The sequence below is a fragment of the Patella vulgata genome, chromosome 2 (genome assembly GCF_932274485.2).
Source record: "Patella vulgata chromosome 2, xgPatVulg1.2, whole genome shotgun sequence".
Classification (NCBI taxonomy): Eukaryota; Metazoa; Mollusca; class Gastropoda; family Patellidae; genus Patella; species Patella vulgata.
In genome coordinates, this window is record NC_065880.2 from 1,502,562 (window position 1) to 1,528,630 (window position 26,069).

The 26,069-nt window shown below is 37.2% G+C and overlaps 1 protein-coding gene across 1 annotated transcript in view; it reads left to right on the top strand.

The window, feature by feature from the left end:
• The first annotated feature begins 17,627 nt into the window (after positions 1-17,627).
• LOC130010781 (RYamide receptor-like) overlaps positions 17,628-26,069 on the top strand; it is a 36,784-nt gene continuing 28,342 nt past the window's right edge. Inside the window, exon 1 of the mRNA XM_056098816.1 lies at positions 17,628-17,745. The gene's annotated coding sequence lies outside the window, so the exon portion shown is untranslated. The remainder of the gene's footprint in view (positions 17,746-26,069) is intronic.

Here is a 26,069-nt window from a genome sequence, read left to right on the forward strand (position 1 = left end):
CTGACACGGGGAAAGAAAAACATACCTATCTTTATTCGAATTCCAGATATCGTGTTACGTATCACTAAAAAGCACGTTAATTTCTTTTTTCAAATATTTAAATGAAATGTTGTTTAATGTCCTACTGTTCTGCTCCGACCGGGATAATGAAGACAGATATATGCCATACAGTGTGCTATGAGGGAAATTTTGCCCGAGCAGCGGCACTATAATACGACCTACTTTTATATCGAATTACAACTGCAAAGAGATCTTTTACACGAACGTTACTGTATACACGGGACCTCGATTTTTCGTCACATCCGAAAGACTAGACAGCCCCTCTACTTGCACCTCTGACAAGGTAAAACCACGTCGGAAAATCTGGATGAACTTTTAGGGATTGAGAACGCCACCTCCAGGCTAGCAAGCCATCGTCTTTCCTACTTAAAAAGATTAAAGGTGTGTGTGTGTTTGGGGGGGGGGGGTATGAAGTATAAATGTCGGGCTTCTTGAAGGCTCGGATTACCCTTGACCTTGTAGACTGATCGTGTAAATTATTAATTTCCGTCCTAGTCCGGACCTTTTTCGTATGCAAATGAGCTTCGTCGTAGATCCCATATAAGGTATATGTTCTAATATGCGAAGCTCTATTATGCATTTGTCTAAAATGCAGAATGGAGAAGTGTAATGTGCACAATAACATGTATTAGTGAAAAGTGCATTCTGTATTTTAACACTGTGAAAATGGTATTGTGGAGCAATGGAAATTGCAAATTGTAAAACTAAAATACGTATTTTAAACTGCTGACATACTATGCAGTTTGTACAGTGAACATTGAAATAATATTGGCAACGTTGTGCTTCCATGCATGTCTTCTAGAAGAGTTGGTACGATGTAGATTTGTGAACTTGCCAACAGGGTTTGTGTAATAGTGATATTTTTGGCATACCCTGCCCATGCACAATACTCATCACTTTCCAAAAGTGTAACTCTATTGCCCAGATAGGAAATGTTTTTAATTGGCATGGATGTGACGGTTGCTTTAGGTGTACTAGATCTACTTGTTAGATCTCCATGACGTAGGGTATGCCATCGAAAGTATAGAGAGAGAGTGAAATGGGGTTTAACGTCCACTCGACACAAACTAGGTCATTTCGGGACTAACATATGGTTTAATTTTATTTAAATAATTCGCTTGCGCGTAGGGGTCTTTAGCAGTGGGAGGAAACCGGAGGACCCGGAGAAAACCCACGAGGTTGGACAGGCGACCCATCGAAAGTATAATAAAACAAAACGAAATATAGATCTGTATTTGAATCAGATTGAGTTTTACTTGTTTGTCTCTCAAATTACACAATATTAAAGTTTCTAACTCAGTATTATTCAAAGTCTTCGATGCTAAAAACACAAATTATTTGTCAATTTAAAACAACAAACATTTTACCGTTGGTACACGAATCGTGTACCATAATGCGTTTCCATGTCATTTGTAACAAGGGACTCGAAAACAAGGCTAGGCATAATCCACAACTCATGTCAAAGAGTGACAGCATATTCTTATCTGGAGAGGGGGTCACGGTGGCTAAGTGAGTAAGACGCTGACTCGCTAGCCTGGATATCGGGTGTTCGATCCCTGCATTGACCGAGAAAGTTCATCCGGATTTTCCGGCGTGGTTACCCCTTGTCAGTGATGCAGGACGGAGGGCCCGACAAGGATAGCTGTCTAGACATTCGGATGAGACGAAAAACCGAGGTCCCGTGTACACATTGGCGTGCACGTAAAAGATACCTTGACAGTTGGAATTCGATATAAGGGTAGGCCTTAGTGCTGCTATCCGGGCAAAATTGCCCTCATAGCACACTGTATGGCGGATGCCTGTCTTCATTAGCCCAGTTCGGAGCAAAACATTAGGACGATAAACCCCATTTCATTTCATTTCTTATCAGGAGAGCATCCGCAGTAAATACTATCGTTGTAGACTGGAATAACCAGAGGCTAGAGATTGCCATTCGACTGAGACTTCTGGCGTATTTCGCCGAACATAATTGATTTGAAATTAGAGTAAAAACGGAAACGATTTAATGTAAATCATTCTAGGTCGCAAATATTAGCGATTTAGCTCCTTTAAAGCAACACGTCCACCACAACTGGGGAAATTATTTTGTCTGTCCAATTCTGTAAAATAAGAATAAAAATATACGGGTATATCAATGAAAAGTTTATATGCAACAAATCTTAAATCAACAACATGTATAATAATATAAGTATTATATAATAATTTTAAAAATGAAAGCAAACAGACCAACAGATAATGAAGTAGATACAACAAATATAGATAAGAATTTTAATGAAGGTCGAATAATTTAAATCCTGATAACAAAATTTGTTTCCATAGTGATATCTTATCTGATATCTTGACAAGAACTTATATTACAATATACAGTGGTGTAGCATATAAACAACAGGGATTAATGTCCACTCGACACAAACTAGGTTATTTCGGCACTAACAATAATTCGCTTGGAGGTAAACAATAAATAATCAACATTATGTTCGAACAATTAAGCTGAAGGACAAGTGGAAAACTATTTTAATCCTTTGGGTCGTGATTTGAAATCTATTTAACCCATGGACGAAAAAAAACCCCAAAAAACCCTGGCGAAATCGAAAACTTAAGCCTTATCATTTCAGGCATTGTCTTCTCGTGAACACTTTCTGAATACTGTGTCGGTTTCAAGTATGGTTTACGTTTAGTCTTCAATTACTTTCTTTTATTAGACGTATAATTATAATTACACTCTACGGGATTCATTTAATCATTCAAGAAATCTAAATTGTTGAACAGATTTTTTGACCTCATATTTATTGCAGATGGCTGTGAAACGTGTCCCCGCTATTACACCTGCCTGCTGAATAAGATAGTTTAAAACGTTTTTGTGATAGAGTACCACTTGGAGGTCCCGTACAGTCGCCGCGTACCACCTGGTTCCAGAGAAACTCAATTCGATCAAATATCACTTTATTTGCATAATTTTACAAGTAGAACACGCAAATGAACTAAAAAAAACTCAACTCAATGCGAGGGCTGTATCTGCTTCTTCTCCACCAGCTAGTCAATGCGGTTCATCACTTTGCTCACAGCACATCGGAAATCATGCCCGGGCGCAGCAAGACGGTTTCGGCTCTTCGACTTGATTGTCATGAAGGCTGGGAACCCATGCTCGCACTCCCACGTCGAGGGGATAATCAGTATCTGGGGAACAGCGTGACGGGCTAGCGTTGGGTACGAGGAGGTCATGCTCACCCAGAAGTTTAAAGGAAAATTCTTTGTGCTTCGCCTTTGCTGTCTCGTCAGCCTGGATATCTATGCGTCCCTCTTGTTCCCCAGTCCCGACAGGCAGATCGGCTGGATCAACGGAGAACGGATTGGTGATGTAGGCACAACATGTCACGTCCAGGAAGTAATGCTTCAAATCAGTCTTGAGCAGTGAGAGGTGATGGACGATTTCTTGGGCAAGTAACTAACCAGCGGCTGCCAGGCAGGATACGCCCACATTTTGCAAGAGATGGATAGAGAACAAGCTAAAAACAAATGGGATTTTTTGTACAATCAGGGGCAATAATTCAGAAAGTTATGGTCTGAAATGCGCAAATATCAAATGGGACCGAGATCGGTGGGATATAAAGATATGTTTTAAGTTTCATCAGAATCGGATAAAAATTGTGACTCTAGACGATCGATAACCTTTGTATTGCATACTTTTACACAATCTGCATACAATGAGCGGCCATTTTGTTGGGCAGTTTAATTTCGATTTTCCAGAAATTCGAATTCAACCTTCATTATGGTGGAATGGTGTATATTTAAACGGTTTTTAAAATCGGAAGAAAAATTGTGACCTCTAGAGAATCCGCAAGCTAAAAATGCCATTTCTCGAACAATCAGGGGCCATAATCCAGGAAGTTAAGTTTGGGTATCCGCGATTATCAAAAGGATCGTAGTGTGTTATATAATGGTGATATATTCACACATTTTTTTATAAATCAGATAAAAATTGTGACCTTTACAGGGACCACAAGCTAAAACGTGATTTTTTGTTCAATCAAGGGCCATAATTCAGGAAGTTACCATCCTATACGCGCGGATATCGAAAGGTGCCAAGATCTTTGGGTTATAAACTTACATTTCAAGTTTCATTAAAATCGGAAGAAAATTGTGACCTCTACAAGATTAGCGTATTTTTACGCTAATTATGTTCGAGGGCGGCCATTTTGTCCGGCAGGTTTGGTCCGATTTTCACGAATTTCGAACTCAACCACCCTTAGGATGTAATGGTGATATATTAAAACGTTTTTTTTAAATCGGATAAAAATTATGACCTCTATAGGGTCCACAAGCTAAAAATGCGATTTTTCGTACAATCAGGGGTCATAATTCAGGAAGTTACGGTCCGATATGCGCGAATATCAAAAGGAATTAAGATATTTGGGTTATAAACTTACATTTCAAGTTTCATCAAAATAGGATTAAAATTGTGACTGACCTCTATAGGGTCCAGAGCCTTGATATACCATATTTGTCCCCCGCCTTTCGAAGAAAGCAGGGGACTATTAAAATGGGTTCGTCCGTCTGTCTGTCTGTCCGTCTGTCTGTCCCGTCTGTCTGTCCGTCACACTTTTTGGGACACAATAACTCTCTTCCTAATTGAGCTAGAATGTTCAAACTTGGTGTATGTGTTTATTAGGTCAATGCCTTGATGGAGTTCGAAGATGAGCATTTTCCGCTTAGGGTAAGCAGAGATAAGCAATTTGATTGGTTGATGCTTTGGGACACGATAACTCTCTTCCTAATTGGGCTAGAATGTTCAAACTTGGTGTATGTGTTGATTAGGTCAATGCCTTGATGGAGTTCGAAGATGAGCATTTTCCGCTTAGGGTAAGCAGAGATAAGCAATTTGATTGGTTGATGCTTTGGGACACGATAACTTTAGTTCTAATTAAGTGAGGTTGATGAAACTTGGTGTATAGTTTCATTACAGTAATACCTTGACTAAGTTTGATAATGAGCATTTTCTGCTCAGGGTAAGCAGAGCGATACGCAATTTGATTGGTCGAGACTTTGGAAAACAATAACTCTCCTACTTTGATTGTTAGACTATAAGTAAAGATATACTGTTTGATTGTTCAATACTTTGTAAAAGATAATTTGTGATAAATTTATATGTGTCCTCTAATTATTTTCCTATTTCGGCGGGGGACATCAGCCTCACTGTTGGCTTGTTTTACGCTCTTTGAGAACGATGGGCGGCCAATTTGTCTGTCAGTTTTGGGCCGATTTTCACGAAATTCGAACTCCGCCATCCTTAGGGTGTAACGGTGATATAATAGAACGATTTTTTTTAAATAGGATAAAAATTATGACCTCTATAGGGTTCACAAGCTAAAAACGCGATTTTTCGTACCCCAGGGGCCATAATTCAGGAAGTTACTGTCCGATATGCGCGGATATAGGTACCAAGATCTTTGGGTTATAAACTTACATTTCAAGTTTCATGAAAATCAGAAGAAAATCGTGACCTCTAGAGGGTCCACAGCCTTGATATACCATATTTTTACGCTATTTGAGAACGATGGACGGCCATTTTGTCTGTCAGTTTTGGGCCGATTTTCACGAAATTCGAACTCAGCCATTCCTAGGGTGTAACGGTGATATACCAAAACGATTTTTTAAATAGGATAAAAATTATGACCTCTATAGGGTCCACAAGCTAAAAACGCGATTTTTCGTAAACTCGGGGCCATAATTCAGGAAGTTACTGTCCGATATGCGCGGATATAGAAAGGTACCAAGATCTGTGGGTTATAAACTTACATTTCAAGTTTCATGAAAATCAGAAGAAAATCGTGACCTCTAGAGGGTCCACAACATTGATATAAAAATTATGACCTCTATAGGGTCCATAAGCTAAAAACGCGATTTTTCGTACAATCAGGGGCCATAATTCAGGAAATTACGGTCCGATATGCGCGAATATCAAAAGGAACCGAGATCTTTGGGTTATAAACTTACATTTCAAGTTTCATTAAAATCAAAAGAAAATTGTGACCTCTAGAGGGTCCACAACATTGATATAAAAATTATGACCTCTATAGGGTCCATAAGCTAAAAACGCGATTTTTCTTACAATCAGGGGCCATAATTCAGGAAGATTTGCGCGAATATCAAAAGGAACCGAGATCATTGGGTTATGAACTTACATTTCAAGTTTCATCAAAATAGGATTAAGATTGTGACCTCAAGAGGGTCCACAAGCTAAAAACGTGATTTTTCGTACAATCAGGGGCCATAATCCATAAGGTTTCGATCCGATACATGCCAATATCGAAAGCAACAGAGATCTTTTGGAGATCAACCTATATTTCAAGTTCGTCAAAATCGGATAAGAATTGTGACCTGTAGAGTGTCCACAAACAAATTGTGGATGGACAGGTCCAGACGGACAGGGGCGACGACTTCCACATGAAAATTTGGGCCACCTGGTCCACTAGTGGTACACGTACCACAGGATGGGAACCACTGAGCTAGAATGTTTAAACTTGGTGTAGGGGTTTATTAGGTCAATGTCTTGATTGGTTCGAAGATGAGCATTTTCTGCTCAGGGTAAGCAGAGATAAGTAATTTGATTGGTTGATGCTTTGGGACACGATTACTTTAGTTCTAATTAAGTGAGAATCATGAAACTTGGTGTATAGTTTCATTACATCAATACCTTGATTAATTTCCATGATGAGCATTTTCTGCTCAGCGTAAGCAATTTGATTGGCCGAGACTTAAAAACACAATAACTCTCCTTATAATTGAGCTAGAATGTTTAAACTTGGTGTAGGGGTTTATTAGGTCAATGTCTTGATTGGTTCGAAGATGAGCATTTTCTGCTCAGGGTAAGCAGAGATAAGTAATTTGATTAGTTGATGCTTTGGGACACGATTACTTTAGTTCTAATTACGTGAGGATGATGAAACTTGGTGTATAGTTTCATTACATGAATACCATGACTAAGTTCGATAATTAGCCTTTTCTGCACAGGGTAAGCAGAACGATAAGCAATTTCATTTGTCGAGACTTTGGAACACGATAACTCTCCTTCTAATTGAGGTAGAATGTTCAAACTTGGTGTAGGCGTTCATTGGGTGAATGCCTTGATGGAGTTCGATGATAAACATTGTCTGATTACGGTACGCAGAGATAAGCAATCTGATTGGTTGATGCTTTGGGACTCGATAACTTTGGTTTTAATTAAGTTAGAGTGATTGAACTCTGAGTATAGATTCATTATATCATTACCATGACTAAGTTTGATGATGAGAATTTTCTGCTTAGGCTGAGGATCGATAGGCAATTTGATTGGCCAAGACTTTGGAAGATTACAACTCTGGTTTAAACTTGATGTAGATGTTCATTAGGTGAATGTCTTGATTGAGTTCAATGATTTACATTTCGAGCTAAAGCTAAGCAGAACAAAGCAATTCATTGGTCGATGCTTTGGGACAAGATAACTTTGATTCTATATGACAGAGAGTGGTGAAACTTAGTGTATAGGTGATAATCTGTTTGATTGCTTGATACTTTTGAAAATAATAAATATGCGATTAATGAATATGTGTCATCTGTTATTTCGGGATTTCGGTGGGGGACATCGGCCTCACTGTTGGCTTGTTTGGAAATGAAATGAAATGGGGTTTAACGTCCTACTGTTCTGCTCCGAAATGGGCTAATAAAGGCGGGCATACGGCTTGCAGTGTGCTATGATGGACATTTCGCCTGGACAACGGCACTACGGCCTACACTTATATTGAATTCCAACTGTCAAGGGATCTTTTAAGTGCATGCCAATGTGTACACGGGACCTCGGGCCCTCCGCCCTGCATCGCTGACAAGGGGGAACCTCGCAGGAAGATCTGGATGAACTTTCTTGGCCAATGCAGGGATCGAACACCCGGCCTCCAGGCTAGCGAGCCAGCGTCTTACCCACTTAGCCACCGTGATCCCCTCAGATTATTTTGGCAGACGTTAAAAGTTAAATTAAAAAAAAATATACTATATTTTGGGAATTTTGTACTTTTATATCTCCTAGTCGGCAAAATAAAATTCCCTATTATACCAATGCATTTTTGATCTGGAATCACTCTGCATTGTTCATTATTTCTTTCATCAATTTTTCAGAAATCGAACTTTCTTTAATGATAAGGATTTTAAACAGTTCAATGGGTTTAAAAAAGACGAAAAAACCCAAACCAGTCATTCCACGACATTGGGTGGGTGGGTGGGCGGGCGGAGGGTCATCGTCATTATTTGTTTCATCATTGGAAGTGGAATTTCTGGTGTCTATTGTACACCTACCCATACCCAAAATCCAAATGCGTACTGGGTGGGATGGAAAGTTTCAAGTTGCTCTTAGACGTGTCATTGAAATGCAGTTGTACATATCTTGTAGAAATAATAAGCTATATACACAGTCTGAATGAAGTGACGATGAAATTCTGACATGGAGGTCCCGTGTTCGATCCCTGGCCGAGAAAGTTCATCAGTAATTTGCCGCCGTAGTTTCTCCTTATCAGTTTTGTCGGGCAGAGGACCTTGCAAGGGGCAACGTATAGTCGTTAGGAATGGACGATAAATCAAGGTCCTAATAGCATTTCCCATGGGATATGTCCGCCTTTATTAGCCCGGTATGAGCAGAACAGTAGGACATTAAACCCCATTTAATTTTAATTCCTGTGTGTATGCTTGATTCTCCGTGGGGGATCACGTGGCTAAGTGGGTAAGACGCTGGCTCGCTAGCCTGGAGGTCGGGTGTTCGATCCCTGCATTGGCCGAGAAAGTTCATTCAGATTTTCCGGCGTGGTTTCTCCTTGTCAGTGATGCAGGATGGAGGGCCTGACAAGGACAGCTGTCTAGTCGTTCGGATGGGGCGAAAAACCGAGGTCCCGTGTACACATTGGCGTGCACGTAAAAGATCCCTTGGCAGTTGGAATTCGATATAAGAGTAGGCCGTAGCGCCGCTGCCCGGGCAATATTTCCCTCATAGCACACTAGCCCGTCTTCATTAGCCCAGGTTAGGAGCAGAACAGTAGGACGTTAAACCCCATTTCATTTCATGAGTTTGTCATGTAAGAGATGGACAGAGAACACGCTAAAAGCAATGAGGGGGTCATAATCCAGGATGTTACGGTCCGACATGGGTCAAAATCGGGTGAATTTGTGATTTCTAGTGTGTCCACAAATGACACTATATTTTGTACAATGAAGTTAATTTCCGATACATGCCAATATCGACAGGAAATTGGATCTTTGGGATATGAATCTATACATGATGGGAGCAAGATAAGTAAGATGTTGACTCGCTAAACTGGGGGTCCCGTGGTCGATCCCTGAGAAAGTTCATCGAGTTCCTCTCTGTCAGTGGAGTAGAACGGAAGATCTTGCAAGGGACAACGTTAAGTCGTTCGGGTTGGACGAAATACCGAGGTCACATTTAAAAATTGGCCTACACTTGAAAAAACCCTTGACATTTGGAATTTGAAATACGAGTAGGCCGTAGCGCCACTGTGCGGGCGACATTTTACTCAAAGAACAATGTATGGCGTACGCCCGTCTTCATTAGCCCAGTCGGCGTAGAACAGTAGGAGGTTAAACCCCATTTCCATTACTTGATTTCAAGTCGTACACATTGACGTACTCTGCTATGATTGTACAACAACTAGGTCATTGGAATCTCGGTATTCTCCAACTTGAGTTCTCCTCTGGCTGATTCAAAATTGTTGACCTAACTTATTATTGAACTGATATTAAAGCAACTTGTTAGACTGATTACTTTTTAGTCATCATATACTTCAAAGGGAGATAATTAATTTAAATCTATAGGCGATAATCGATTTAATGTTCCGGATATTTAATTATCTTAATTCAAAAAGTAGTGTCAATCTAGTGAAAAGGGGGATTTCGGGCTACAGCGCATGTGCCGACTGCATAAGAAAATAGCTCAAACAACAGTGACAGGATAACCATTATGCATAATGACTATCGGTACAGATCATTTATTTGAGCAATGTAGCAAGTGGGCTAGAACCAAAGTCCTGCGATGTTGCTTAGCAACACAGACATATTGAATTTTGGGTAATTCAGGGCATGAACACTGTTGAACGATTTCGTTGAAAATTGTAGAAAAGTCACAATTAAATGTGAGTTTGGCCACCTATTTAGTAGACCATTTTTTTATATAGAATTAAGGCAAAGCTTCGTAGACAAACTGTTAAATACCAAGTTGTTGGGATAAGGAATGATTTGACCTCTGGCCCCTTACTGGTCTCTCTTACTATGGATGGCATACAAATGGATGACTAGACAAAAAATTGATAAATATTGTTTCAAGGGAGATAACTACATGTTTCAATAACAATTACTAATACGTGAAAATTCTTTGATTTTGCTGCGAATCTCTCACACAGATTCTGAAAAATGTTACAAATGCTTTATTGTTGATAATAAATATTGTTTCAAGGGAGATAACTACATTGTTGATAATAAAACTTTAATATTTTGTGAGATCTCAAATTTTTGGTGACTTTTTTCGATGTAAAGATTGAAATGAACGATTGCACGTAACTGAACTAACAATAAGTTAAAATCTCGTCCCTAGAGCCATTAGGTGAACATAGCAGACTCAGTTTCCGTCACACAGAGATAAATTTGAAGAAAATTGAATTCATGTCTTTTAACAGGACATTATAGAACTGCTTGTATAGTCCAACACTGGTTAAACACGGTCGAATTTCCGCTCAATAATACTTCATTCGAAGACCAAAAGTTGTTATATGAGACTGCGAGAGGATATGACAGTTCAAAAAAGTAATTGAATGTGACTCACTTGAAACATGATAATGCACAGACTTTTTCTTCATTTTTTCGTAGCAATATGAGGCTGTGTACAGTTTTAGAGAGATCTTGTTTTTAGCAATATGAGGCTGTGTACAGTTTTCGAGAGATCTTGTTTTATTTTTCTATACAATTTTTGATAAATAAAGATTGTGTACGACATTTAGAACTGCACTTGTATAAAGAACTTTTAATACGCGGGATCAGAAATGAATATGAATGGTTTAGAGTACAATTCAAATTGCTAGTTGTTATTCACCTGGCGGAGAATGATAATAATATGAATTTAGTTTAGTTTACCGAAATAAATAAACTACAGCCATCGTTTAAAACATGAAAAGATAATTAATCAAACTTGAACATATCCTGTTTAGCTATAATCGTGTTCTACTCTCGTCAACAATAACTGCTTCCCTTGACAGTGATGCAGGACGGATGGGACGAAAAAGCCATGTACACATTGGCGTGCACGTAAAAGATCCCTTGGCAGATGGAATTCGATATAAGAGTAGGCCGTAGTGCCTCTGCCCGGGCAAAATTTCCCTCATAGCACACTGTATGGCGTATGCCCGTCTTCATTAGCCCAGTTTAGGAGCAGAACAGTAGGACGTTAAACCCCATTTCATTTCATTTCCTTTCCTTTATTTGTGTCGCTTCTTTGGTCTTCACACCTTTATTATCGATCAACTGTAACGTCGTTTCCTAGTCATATCACATGTAAAATTAGGGATTTAATTATGATCTTATAGTGGACTATGTTGGCTGGACACCTAAGTCTTTACTTAGGTGAAGACACCAAAATGCCCACAATAACTTTCCCGCCACTTTTCTCGACACTTTAATATCAGCCTATACATTTCGTCAACATATTTTACGCTCACTATCAATATTCACACTGCACATCGGCTTGCCACTAGTAGTCACACGCCCCTTATACCTACAGACGACATCTCTGACAAGTGAGAATCCGGTGTTATTTAGGCCATAACAGAAAGGATTTTTAAATGGTCGTAAAAGATAGGTCTATCCCACGTTAATAAACAACACGAAATATTTTGTATAAGTTCAACAAAGTTTTGTCAAAGCCTGAGTACATATAGTTTATAATCTTAAATTAAAGTGCATCTTCTCATTGCTTCTTTAGAGGGGAATTAGACTAGATTAGATAAAGTGCTGACAGTTCTCGCTATAAAAGGGAATATATTGATAATTACTTCCCCCTGAGTTTAGTTATCGGCGATACAATTACAGTCGATTGTCATTATTACCGCTGTTGCGATGATAAACAAAGTCTCGAATTTCCATTTTTATGGTATCCGCAAAAGAGAGAGAGAGTTTAACGTACACTCGACAAAAAACTATGTCATTTCGGAACTAACATATGGTTCGATTTCCTTTCGATAAGTCGCCTGCGCGTTTGGGTCTTTAGCAATGGGGTGGGGGGAATCGGAGGACCCGGAGAAAACCGACGAGGCTCTACTCCTTGTTAGGTACTTCCTGGGAAATGAACCCACGCCACTTTAGTCAATGAAAGACCTAATCATCCAGCGCACACGCGTCAAATTTCTAGACCACGCAATCCCCCGTGTTATGGGGAGACGTTAACCCCTTCCTTGTAAATGGTATTGGCTACAAATCTGATGAAATTTTATTGCCAATTGGTTATCAGTTTATTGTATATATCGATGTTGGGTTATCAGTGTATTTGTATATATCGATGTTGTAAACTAAATGTGATATTAATCGAGAACGTGTTGGTCTAGACCACGCAATCCCCCGTGTTATGGGGAGACGTTAACCCCTTCCGTGTAAATGGTATTGGCTACAAATCTGATGAAATTTTATTGCCAATTGGTTATCAGTTTATTGTATATATCGATGTTGGGTTATCAGTGTATTTGTATATATCGATGTTGTAAACTAAATGTGATATTAATCGAGAACGTGTTGGTCTTGAGAGACAAAACGCTGAATTTAGATTTAAAAACAAGGTCTTTGTCATTTACTTTTCTCTTCGCAGATTATTTAATGGGCGATTGTATCTCTTGTGACCTTGCATAATTTCACAATATCTATTAAAGATACATTACTTAAAAGCTAAACCTGAATATTGCAAGTAATTAGACTTTTATTTACATGACAAGCTCAAACTTAACTCTATACACCCCCGGATGACTTGGATTTAAACAGGAGTCCATTTAATAATTAAATCAATAAATGGCTGAACAAGCTAACAATTATCGTTAGTCACTGACGTCACTCCCGGAGACTGTCGATGAAAGGACTGACAATCGAGGGTACCGTAGCCATTGAGAATGTTACTTGATAATTAAGAATAAATGGGTGGAGTTATCGTCTGTCATTCAAATGACCGGCAATTCTCAGAGACGGTGCGGAGACAATTGGAGCCTATTTCTAGTCCAAACTTCCAACAGCGATAACATCGTTCAGAATAAGGTAATTTCACTGAAATTTTCAATATTTTCTCTCTTCATCACCTAGTTTTGAATTATCAACTCTTTATTAAACTCGAAACTAATTATTTTTAAAAAATTCAACTTATATTCACGATTTAACGTATCCATACTACCGGGATACTTTTTTTTCACAATTGTTTATTAATGGTTTTTATCGTACTCAGGGTTTATAAATATTAATGGCAACTTTGATTATAATGTATATTATCATACATGTATTTTGCTTATTAAATAATAATAGCTGAGTAGTAATATCGAATACGAATCGAGGCTACGTGTAGGTATCAAACTCGTAAATCTACCAGCATATTCTCCATAGCAAATTAAGAGTCGTATCTTATTGACGTAACGTAGCAAGGGGACCAGCGGCAACTCATTACAATCCGAGATTTATATAAACCATATATATATATATAAATATACCCTTTATTGTATTATTGTATCTAATCCAGAAACAAAATGAGCTAAAACAATTTTTACTTAAACAAAATTACCCATTAAAACTCATACAGGAAGCTAATCGCAAAGCCTTAGAAATGGATCCAAAAGAAGTAAGGATCCCTAAGGATAGACATACGATTAAAAACATAGAAGAAAATGTCTTAACATTAGTTTCAACATATAACTTATAGTTAAAATATTGGATACCACAAACATTATAAATTCCCATAAACAACCACTAAATTTACGAAGAATACTTACTTCTTCAATATTTGATATTGAATCCAGAGTTACAAAGTGTGGGGACAATAGATGTAAAACTTGTGACAACATTATTGACGGGAAAACAATAAATATTAATGGAAATCAATCTATGACTTGTAAAAGTAAAAAATGTTTATATTTGATAATATTATGTCCGGGTTGTAATGAAAAGTATATAGGTAAAACTGAATCACAACTCAACATAAGGATGAACCTACTCAGACCCCACATTGCCAATCCTAAAAATAGAATGATTCCACTAAGCGAAAACTTAGATACATGTGAAACGGGGAATATAATCTCAACTGGTCGGATAATAATTTGCTAGAAAATAAAGAACGGCATTTTATTAAGAAGTATCACCCAAAATTATATGCTGCATAATTTTATAGTATTTGATGAACGCCATGACATCATATAATGGTTTACTATTTCATTATTAAATACCTGATGATCCCCGTAGTGGGTGAAAGCCTCATATTTCTATATACTTTAACCTGAGAGTAGAATATTTTATTAACTTTGTTTCACGGTAAACGATGAAAAGATAAAAGGTATGCCAATAAGAAAAGTAGTTTTAAATTGTTATCAAAGCAGTGTTGAAATCAGTTTGTGTTGGCATACCTTTTATCTTTTCATCGTTTACCGTGAAACAAAGTAGTGCAGCTTTACGGTTGTGCTAATTATTTCTGGATTCAGCTCTCGGTGTTGGCCGAGAACGTTCATCGGACTTTTCCGGCGTGGTTTCCTCTTGTCAGTGGTGCTGGACGGGAGGGCCTGACAGGAACAGCTGTCCAGTCGTTTGTATGAGACGAAAAACCGAGGTCCCGTATACGCATTGGCAAGCACGTAAAAGATCCCTTGGCAGTTGGAATTCGATACAAGAGTAGGCCTTAACAACACTGTCCGGGTAAAATTGCCATCATAGCACACTGTATGGCGTATGTCCGTCTTCATTAGCTCAGTTGGAGCAGAACAGGGGGGCGTTAAACTACATTTTATTTAATTTCATTTCATTTCCCGTGAAAGGAACACATTTTTATTTAAATTAAAAAAGACAGTAATTTATACATCAAAGGGAACACCAATAATCTAAAAAAAAAATTAAAATTACTCTCATGGATTTTATCCCTCTCTGAAATGAATACGTCGTCCAGTCAAACTCCCTCGATGCACCCAACCGTATAATTATATGTCGCGGTTTACTTCTTCAAGTATGAGAGTAAATATGACATGTAAACAGAGGTACTGCCTTAGCTAAAAATAGATCAAGGTGTATTTATACATTTCTATAATTAGTTTGATTTTCTTTACATTATTTGAACGACGAACAGAACTTGAAGTATGGATACTATTGCTGAAGTGAAAAAAAGGTGTATCATATGTCATGATTGTACTATTTATAATCGAGTAGAGTAACGCTCAAATATCTGTTCAACATATTAAAGTGGGTAGACGTTTATTCAGCTTCCTTTATTTCCGTTATGTTAGCCCTTTCTGTACCAGTCGCCGTTTCGTTATACTGTTCCATTGTACTGAGATAATGGTTAACGCGTGCGCGTGTCATCATAAGGTCTTCATTGAGTCAAGTGGCGTGGTTTCGATTCAATACTTGTACGTGACAAGGAGTAGGGTCGCCTGTACAACCTCGTGGGTTTTCTCCGGCTTCATCCCACACAAGCTAATTATTGAATTAAAATTGAGTCACATGTTAGTCCTGAAATTACCTATTTTGTGTCGAGTGGACGTAAACCAATCTACTGGTCGTTCTAATTGTGAATGACAGACCTGCAGTATAATACAATATAACATTACAGACTGCTAGGGCAAAATTAGAAATTTATTGCAGAAATTCAAGAAAAGTTTCGGGCATCGTCTTAAATATTTTCTGAGATAAAAAGTTTAATCATAACCAGATCCGCTTCTCTGGGCGATATAATTAATTTAAATATCAAATTGGAAAATAATCCTAAAATAATTTCCGTCAATCTACCGCTTCGTTAACAATATATATTTTTAGGACTGTGCAGCCTATCACGCTTCATTTTAGATTTTATAATGCTGGTTCTGTAGATTTTGTTGACAATGCTTTTATAAGCTTTGATGGCAAATTGGGCTTCCTTTTTAAACATTAAATCGCGATGGTTATAATCACCAAAACCAATCCAGGCAATTTGATTAGTCAAGACCGTCACGTGATCTGGATGTCGATTTCAAAGAAAATATATCAAAAGCCAATGTAGTAGAATATCAAATGCTATCCCTAAATTACAAATAGAGAATCTCCTACCAGTCTTTTTTTATATCAAAAAATATCAACACCAGTTGATAAAGTAATAAAAAACGAGGCTCTGCAGAGTTTTTTTTTTACTTTATCAACGAGTGTTGATATTTTTTGATATCAAAAAAGACGAGTAGGAGATTTTATTTATCACCCAATCCTTTCTTACATGCACAAATAGATAAATACAATTCTTTGCTGTAGATTTCACTTTTACAGAATATTACAGCGTAGTGATACATCATATTTTGACAGCAATTCAACCATTGCAAACTCCTTTATATTGACCCAGTGTTCTATCAAGGTCCATTGAATAACAATAATTCATTTTTAATAATAAAAAAATTACTTTTAATAAGAAATGAACTGTTCTTTGAAAATAAAAAAAGTAGTTCCTTTTCAACTGACCAATCAAATTCATGTAAAGCGATATCTCCTGATTATGAAATATATCACACAAGCGATATCTACTGTAGAATGTATTATTGGGTGATAATATATTTTAATGCAGCCATGTATCAGTTTATAATCCCTGTTTTTGATGCAGCCATGTAATAGTTTATAATTCCTGTTTTTAACACAATAATACAAATTAATCATTTATTAACATATATTCTCATTTTACGAGGTTTATTGTTTTTGTCGTTAATATCGCATTATCTTCAAAAACATTAACCTAAAAAAAATGGACACAATTGAAATCCGACTGAAAGATAAAGTTGATATAAATGACTACAATCAGTGACATATACTATAGGAATTACTAACGTCGTTAATTTCTCATCAATTTAAAAAAAAAACACTACTGAAAGATCTACACAGATACTTTAAAGATCATATAGTCTTTGTCTCTGTATTGTTTGTTCTTTTTAAACAAATTGACTTAAAATTTCGAGACGTATTCTAATGAGTTCCATTTGAAATATATGAAGCATAGTTGTTATCGAGTTATATGTGTAGAACGATGTTTGTGTTCGGCGAGTCATTATAGAATTACTTATAACGTGCGAGAAACATATAGATCTATGCTTTATATATGGCCAATCTCTTCACTGCGTTAATACAATTGTACAGCTGTGCTCCTATACGGTAAGGATGAATTAAGTCGTTCATTTGTCATCTATGAAAGCAGACTGAAGTTTATGAAGCTTCTCCAAACTTGCTCCCAGTGCCTTTTGGAACTTTTCAACCTAAATGAATTTTTTCATTTGCATATTGATCGTGACTTTTCGCTGTTTGGTTTATGACATTCGTTGTGACGTTTGCCCTGGTTGATAAGACGAGTCGTGCCTGATTGACAGGTTGGTTATAGATGATGCTGTAATTGGCACAATTTGTAGCAGATTCTTCATATCATTTAAGGTAAATGTTTTTTCTTTACTCTTTATATAGATAATGTAGGTATTGGTCATGTTTGCTATAGGTAAAGATATTGTTCTTATCACTATTATTATTCATATACCTGCTTTTCAAATATACACGTAAACAGGTAAAAGCGTTTTGCATTAGTACAACAGTTATATGAATTGCCCAGACGTTTAGTATTGAATAATGTGGAAACTCTAGTTGATAATATCTATTTCTTCTTGGATCTGATTCATAACACTGTCAATCAATATCAGAATTAAAGCGTAAAAAGAACACCGTGTGGTGGAAGTCAAGCCCCGTTGATTTAGGTTTAAAGTATCGAATTCTAATCAAGGACAGGCAGTCCAGTCATAAAACTAACGAAAAGTGAAATCGACCTTTATTTTTTACCCAAATTAAAGACCTCGAGTCATTTTTATTTTTTTTATTAAAAACGAAACACCCAGCGCGTTTCCATCTGACAAACCATTCAATGCGTCTATTCTAAATACAAGCAAAGACTTTGAAGATCTTTGCCGATTTTTTTTTCTTTTTTAAGGAGCTAAACCTCTAACTCAATTTATCCATAATATTCGAAATTAAAAACACGAATTAGAATTCAAATTTGGTTCATTTCATTCAATATTGATGTTATGTAATATTTAAGACATAAAAAACATTTTAAAATCTGTCTAGTCGTGTATTCGATGGGCGACATATGTAATGAACAACATGGAAGTAATTAGTAATATAAGTTCCCACCGTCGTACGATACGTTAGGATAGGGTCATCCCTATTGAGTCCACGTTTTAGTGCAGATGCGTTCGGATACGCCTCGATACGATCAACACGATTGCTACGACTGACCGTAATATATGATAGGATCTACCAGGATCACCACGATTACTTTATCATTAATACTATGGACAGACGAGCGTATTTTTCCGCCCGATCGCGGCGATTGAAATTCGCCAGCGATTTTTTTACGGCCGATAACGAACGGGCACACGTAGCGATCGTCTCAAGGGTTAGGGTTAGGGTTAACCCTAGTGTACGCCACTAGTGAGTAATTATGTCGATCACGTGACTTGTCGATCACGTGACTTGTACAAAATGGCAGCCATTTTGAGATCATGTGATATCAACGATCTCGATGATTGGCTTATAAAAATGAATCGCCCGACAATATACGCTGGACACGGGCACACGAGCGAATTTAATCGCCGGCGAAAAATATTCGGCCGAAAATATCTAACATGCTAGATACGAGCGATTGATTGGGCGAACGGTTCGCCGAGCAGAATCGTCGTCGCCCTGAAGGGGCACACGGGCGTATTTTTCGAGCGATTTTAAAAATCGACGCGATCGGGCGAAAAAATACGCTCGTCTGTCCCCCATTTTAAACCACGATTTCAATCGTAGCGCGAATCGTGATTGTGGGAACCTAACATAAGCAGGAGTAATCGACCGTCGTTCATTTTGGACTGCTCATGTATTTCCCGAAACATAATTGATTAGAAATTGGAATAATATTTTTTAAAAATTGGATACAAATCAGTTTATATGCATTCATATTACATTATGAATGCCTCTTGACCCATTTTGTCTATTTGAAGTGTCCAAAGAATATAACATTATTGTGCACTATTGGTGAAGAATCTGCGAAAAACTGTTGGGATATACATGAAGATATTTTAAGATTCATTTTACTATCATACTATCATAGGTGGTTCTCAGGGAGATCTAGAATTTAAACATAAAATGAATTACATTGATTTATTTTGTTGAAAATAATAAAATGACATCGAATTAAAACTAATAGTCTAGTGGAGCTTTGCGAATCTTTTTCACTATAAATACAGGGTGCCATGTTTATTTGTGACCGATACGTTTTGTATATTGTCGGACTATATATAGTGGACGGTACGTTTTGTATAATGTCGAACTATATATAGTGTACATTAAAAAGGGGATTGGATCCTCAGTGTGTTCTTACACAACCCAAAATAACACCAAAGAAATGAAATGGAGTTTAACGTCCTACTGCGACAGGGCTAATGAAGCCGGACATACAGTGTGCTATGAGGGAAATTTTGCCTGGACAGCTGCGCTACGACCAACTCTTATGTAGAATTTCCAACTGCCGATGAATCTTTTAGGTGCACGCCAATGTGTTTTGAACGGTGACAAGTGGAAACCATGCCGGAAAATCCCGATGGACTTTCTCGGCCAACACCGCGATCGAAACCGCGACCTCCAAGAAGGACGAGGCAATACCAATGGAGCCTAACTCGAAGTCAATTTAATTGTATTATTAAGAATTGTGTATCATCCACTTGTACGGGTGATATCCAATTTAGGCGAAAGCTTTCCATAAATTATTGATCGTGCGTGACACACTTTTGAGGATCGAGCGTATAGATCCAATAAAGCACGTCTTCAGAAATTGACCAATTTTAGTATAGATGACTGTCATGTACATTACATCTAGTTGAAACAAAATGCGGAAATGTTTGGTTATGGTCAACGATTTATCCAGTCGGTAAAGAGGTAGCGGGATACGTTATGCGTATGTGCCCAATATGACAATTATTTTCAATTTTAACTTCAAAATCATGTCATGTTTAATTTAATTATTTACCAAGTTATGACAATCTGTAAGTAATAGCGATGTATTAGAATAAAGCAATTTTGTTTTCTTGAGGACGCCGTTAGTTACAACGAATTGCAGCATTACCACGCAAACATGAGCATAACAACCAATGTGTGATACAGTCCAGGAACGCAGTATAAGGTCATCCTTTAAATCAAATTCGATAAATGGGTTAATCTACATATCAAGACATTGATATAATAACCAAGGTTTGACACAGTCCAGGAACGCAGTATAACTGGGTCAATCTACATATCAAAAACTCAAAAGGGGAAGAAATTACCAAGATACATGAAACAACGATCAGGATAATACCATTAATCACAAACGTAAAACCAAGAAGACAACACGCACTGACATTCAAACCGAAATATTTTCCCCTAAAGTTTAAATAGTATTTCCAATAGTTATCAATCTTGATGGCCTGTTTAGTGAGTACCAACATCGACATATTCAATAGAAAAGTAAAATAAATTGTGCCTATAAAATGAAATGAAATTAAATGAATTTAACGTCCTACTGTTCCGACTGGGCTAATGAAGTCGGGCATAACCCATACAATGTGCAATGAGGGAAATTTTGAAAGGCCAACTGTCAAGGGAAGTATATGTGCACAAGACCGATCTCTAGGTAAGCGAGACAACATCTTACTTACTGGGCAATAGATCAGGTTCTTATGTGGTAATCAAACATTATTTATAGACAACCGTTTCATTTACATCACTTAAATACCAATTAATCACCCCCGACAGAATATCAAGGATCTTCCGGATCCAGACTAAATATAATCTTGAAATTGGATGAGGTAATCTCTACATAGTTCTTCTGAACATAGAAGATGGATGAGTCAGTTACATCTGGTGCCGTAAGTTGTGTTAACAGCATTTTGAACACATCGGTCCCTGCCATGCTATTATGTCAGTTTGATCTACAATAAGTACTTCATTTCTTCTGTCATAAAATTTCCCGATTATTTTTTTAACATTTTTTCCTTTATTGAGCATCTAAAGCAGTGACGGGTCATGAGGTCAGCGTAGCTGCTGGGTCCCAGTGACAAGATGACATCCTGGCGGAGGTCCGTGGGTCCACTTCCGAGCATTTTTTTGAAATTTTGATCTGAAATGATGGTCTATGGAGTATATCCCGGGCGGGAAGTCAAGCGAGCTTGTTGAGTGAGACACGGGGGCCCGACGGAAATATTGGACAAGACTGATACCTGTCAACCAGAAATAATATTTCGGGTTATGGAAACATTTCTGATATCAACCCACGTGACATGGGGTCGATGCCCCTTGGGGTCCCCCTACCTTATAATTTCAAAAGTCATCGAAAAAGGGCCACTTTTTTAGAAATGGGTCTTCATTAATTTTTATTACAAATACTACAAAAATATGGGGTTTTTTGTCACAAAATCGCCAGGACCCTTTGGGGCCCGGGCCCGAGGCATTTGCCTCTGTTGTCATCGCCATGGTCCGTCACTGATACACAGGTAGCGTATTTAAGATTTAAATATTTCGATCTTTGATTAAATTCGAAATGCATCGTTCATTCTCTAACCAATATTATGGATGGATTACGACCACCGGTCATCAAAACCGTTCTAGAATATGACTTGAATTAGTTTAACAGGATGGCATTTACTGAAAGATTGAATTGGGACCTGTTTTATCCAAAATACTCTTAACTCACAATACTAGACGAAAAAACTTTATAACACCTTTCACTTAAGATAACATAAATAGGTAAAATAATCCGCATTATATAAACTGTTTGGTCTGCTATCCACTTAGTTTATAAAAGATCAGGTTTCTTTGTTATCCACTTCAGTTTAAACGTCATAGGTGTAAATATTGTTAGAAGTTAGTTACTGCCACCAAATAGATTTAAACTGTTTGGCATGTCTTTGGTCTACCAGTAACATATACTACTGTATACGATACAGTAGAAGATTATAGGTGTAACTAGCCATATCTAGCTCCTTCACATACCATTAACTAGTGTAACTTTGTTTCACTATCTTCACGTTACATATCGTCGTTATATACCATCAGTCAGTGTAACTTTAACTACATTAAATATATTCCTGATGACTGATATCATTCAGTATTTATCTCTCCTGACTTATTTACGCCACCAGGTCTATGTTACTCCCCGGTCCCAACTACCCATATTCACCAAATATCAGCCCCGGGACAGCCCTAGCATAGCCGCCAACCTCGTGACAGCCCTAGTGTAGCCGTCAACCTCAGGACAGTCCTAGTCTAGCCGTCTATCTCAGGACAGTCCTAGTGTAGCCGTCAACCTCAGGACAACCCTAGTGTAGCCGTCAACCTCAGGACAACCCTAGTGTAGCCGCCAACCTCGTGACAGTCCTAGTCTAGCCGTCAACCTCAGGACAGTCCTAGTCTAGCCGTCTATCTCAGGACAACCCTAGTGTAGCCGCCGACCCTGAGATATTAGTATAGATACAACATGAATCAATTTGTTTAGGCAATTAATTTTTCATTTTAACGAAATTGCCTTTCATCATTATGACGGTTTTTTTTTTCAAAACATCGAACCGACTTTTAGTAATTTGAATTATGTATTTATGTGAAAAATTGAGTTGGGATTTAAACTGTTAATTTGTAAGCAGTCTTGCGTGATGCCGGAAACCTTTATGTCTTTCTCTGTCCACTCTTCCCGGAGATAAGCTTCCCTTCTTTATACCTGCTCAGTCTTTGAATATTAATTCCCTTCCCTAAACGTGACGGAGTGTGTGTCTGCTTTTGGCCATTAAATGGTTTAAGCAGATTGTGTGCTTCTTTAAGAAATTCGTGTTCGCCCAGTTATAGGATTAATGGTATAATTCTATTGGCAGTTATTTCATCAAACTAAAGGAAACTGGTTTCCAGGATCTATAAAAAGTTCAATTTAAATCTTGTATTGTGATTGCGTTCGTAAATGTTTAACCATCTTTAAGTTACGTTGGTTAACGTAGACACTTGTCTCGGTGATAAACATACTATACACTTGTCTCGGTGATAAACATACTATATCAAAGTAAGGTCAATTTAATTAGAATAATAAGTAATGAAGTAAAGTATATAAATAATTAATCAAAGCTTTGTGCTAATAATAACCCATTAGTTTTTTGAAAGGCAACCAGGTACAATGTTTCGACACTCTGTAAAAGTAAAGTTTTCAAATAATATGAATCAAATATGATGCCTCCCCCCAACCCGTCAAAAAAAACCAAAAAAAACGCAACAGAGCGACGCCGTGTACCAACTAATTTCAGAGAAACTGTCAATATTTCACAAATATTGGGTTTTATTTGGATATCAGAATTACAATGCGTATCGAATTATAGTGAATAGCACACACAAGCGTATGCCAAATAGGGCGCTCTTTTTAATCCAACTTGCATCTTCGTTATTTGTATTCACGACCGAGTCTATTGAAAAGCAGCATTTTATTTTTAAACATGTGTATTTACACGTTGCGTGTTATTAAAAGAAAATATTTTAAAAATATATGTAAAAGCTAAATCAGACCAATGCAAGGCTTTCGTTTGACCTTAAATGTTATATAAATCGTCAATTAAATATTTATTTACATGCCATGCCCATAATCAACACCCTAGACCATTTTCAACGGATTAAATACGACTGCTAGTTCATTACTTAATATAAAAATAGATAACAACGGTAGAAATGACAATTGAGACTACACTAGTGTTATTCTAACGACAATATAAACGTCAATTAAATATTTATTTACATGCCAGGCCCATAATCAACACCCTAGACCATCGGATGGTTGTAATTTTCAACGGATTTAAATACGACTGCTAGTTAATGACTTAATATAAAAATAGATAACGACGGTAGCAATGACAATCGAGACAGCACTATTATTCTAACGACAATAGGTCCGTTCAGAGTGAAGTAATTTGACTGAAATGTTTAACATATTCCAGTTTCATTATCTATTTTTCTAAGTATTAAAGCAAGAACTGTCTGCGACTCTATCTAAATCTAACATAATAATGCATCTTTAAGGAAAGGAAAATATTTCATATAATGTGATCCATTCCTGACGTATGTCCGAAGATAAACGTTATAACGTGTACATCACGCAGGTGGTAACGTTATAACCTTACATCATGCAGGTGGTAATGAATGACATACACAAGGAACATAATAAAATACAATCTCCGCCCGTTAATATACTATATCAGTTATCCTATTTAGTATTCTATTAACCAGCACTAATTAATATTATATTGTTGACCAGTGGATATAGTTGATAATCGTGACTATCACTGGATACCGTTAATCATATCATATCATATATATTATATACATAGTATATTATATAATAAATTGTATATAATAAAACATTTAATTACCAATAAATAGATACGAAGGATGGATAATTATTTGGAACGTGCGTAAGCTGAGAAGTCATCAAAAGTGATTTAAAAAGAACGGGAGATAATTTCCGTTTATCATCTTCCAAGCCGAACATACTACGACGATATCCAACATTCAACAATGAAAATAAATGGCGTGAGGGCGATATGCGCTTGATTAGATATTGGTAAGTGGAGTGAGATATTGAATCGGATCCATTCATTATTATCTGTTATGTGATGGGACGAGGTCTTAGTTCTACAGGTAAATGTTAAAATATATGCCTGAAGCACATCTGGAGGACAAGTTAAAAGTTTACTCTATTAAGAATACTGAACACGTTTCTGAAGCAAATGTCTACTTGAAGTCGAAGGTAAAAAAGTATACTCTACTCAGAATATTGATTACATAATTCTTTTACTTATTTCTTTTTTTTGTTGCCGGCGAATATTTGTTTAGGAATATGTTTGACATTTGCAAACTTCTTAAATAGAATATATCGCGCCTTGTGTTAAAAAAGAATAGATGAGTTTGCGACTAATTATAACGATTTGTCTGTCGCTGATTAGTCATATGACTTGTATAAACTATTATTATTTCGCCCATATAGTTCGATAATTGATTTTCAAATGTTGTTAATTATGAACTATTGTTGTAAACCACTAACTAAATTAACATTATTGCAGATGTCTTTATAGTCGTCGTTCTTCATTAGCCCAGTCGGACCAGAACCGTTAAACAACTTATTTCATGTATTTATCGATTGGTCAGTAATGTCCACCCAGCTAACGTATGGTTTATGTATTTATCAATTGTTCAGTAATGTCCACCCAAATAACGTATGGTATATTTTGTAAGGAGACTACTAGGAGCGACAGTGACCAGCGCGTAAACCTTTAGCCTCTAGGCCGAAGTTCGATCCTTGTGTTGGGTGTCATTTTCCATTGTCAGTGGATCAAGGAACAGCACCCCTGACAGTCGCAACTCAATTGTTGTCCGGGCAAACTTTCCCTCATAACCCATTGTATGGTATATGCCCATCTTCATTATCCCGGTTGGTGCAGAAAAGTAGGTCGTTCAACCCCATTCCATTTATTCTCAAATATACTCGGTGGTCGAATAGTTAACACGTGTGCGTTGTATCATAAGGTCTGTCACAAAATAGTTATTGTCCCTGCAATTTACAATCTTCCAAAAGTTGTGATGGATTAACTTGTGGATGTATTTAAGTATTATATAACTAGCACGTACAGTCTATAGATTTTATTATGATAAAAGTTAAACCAACT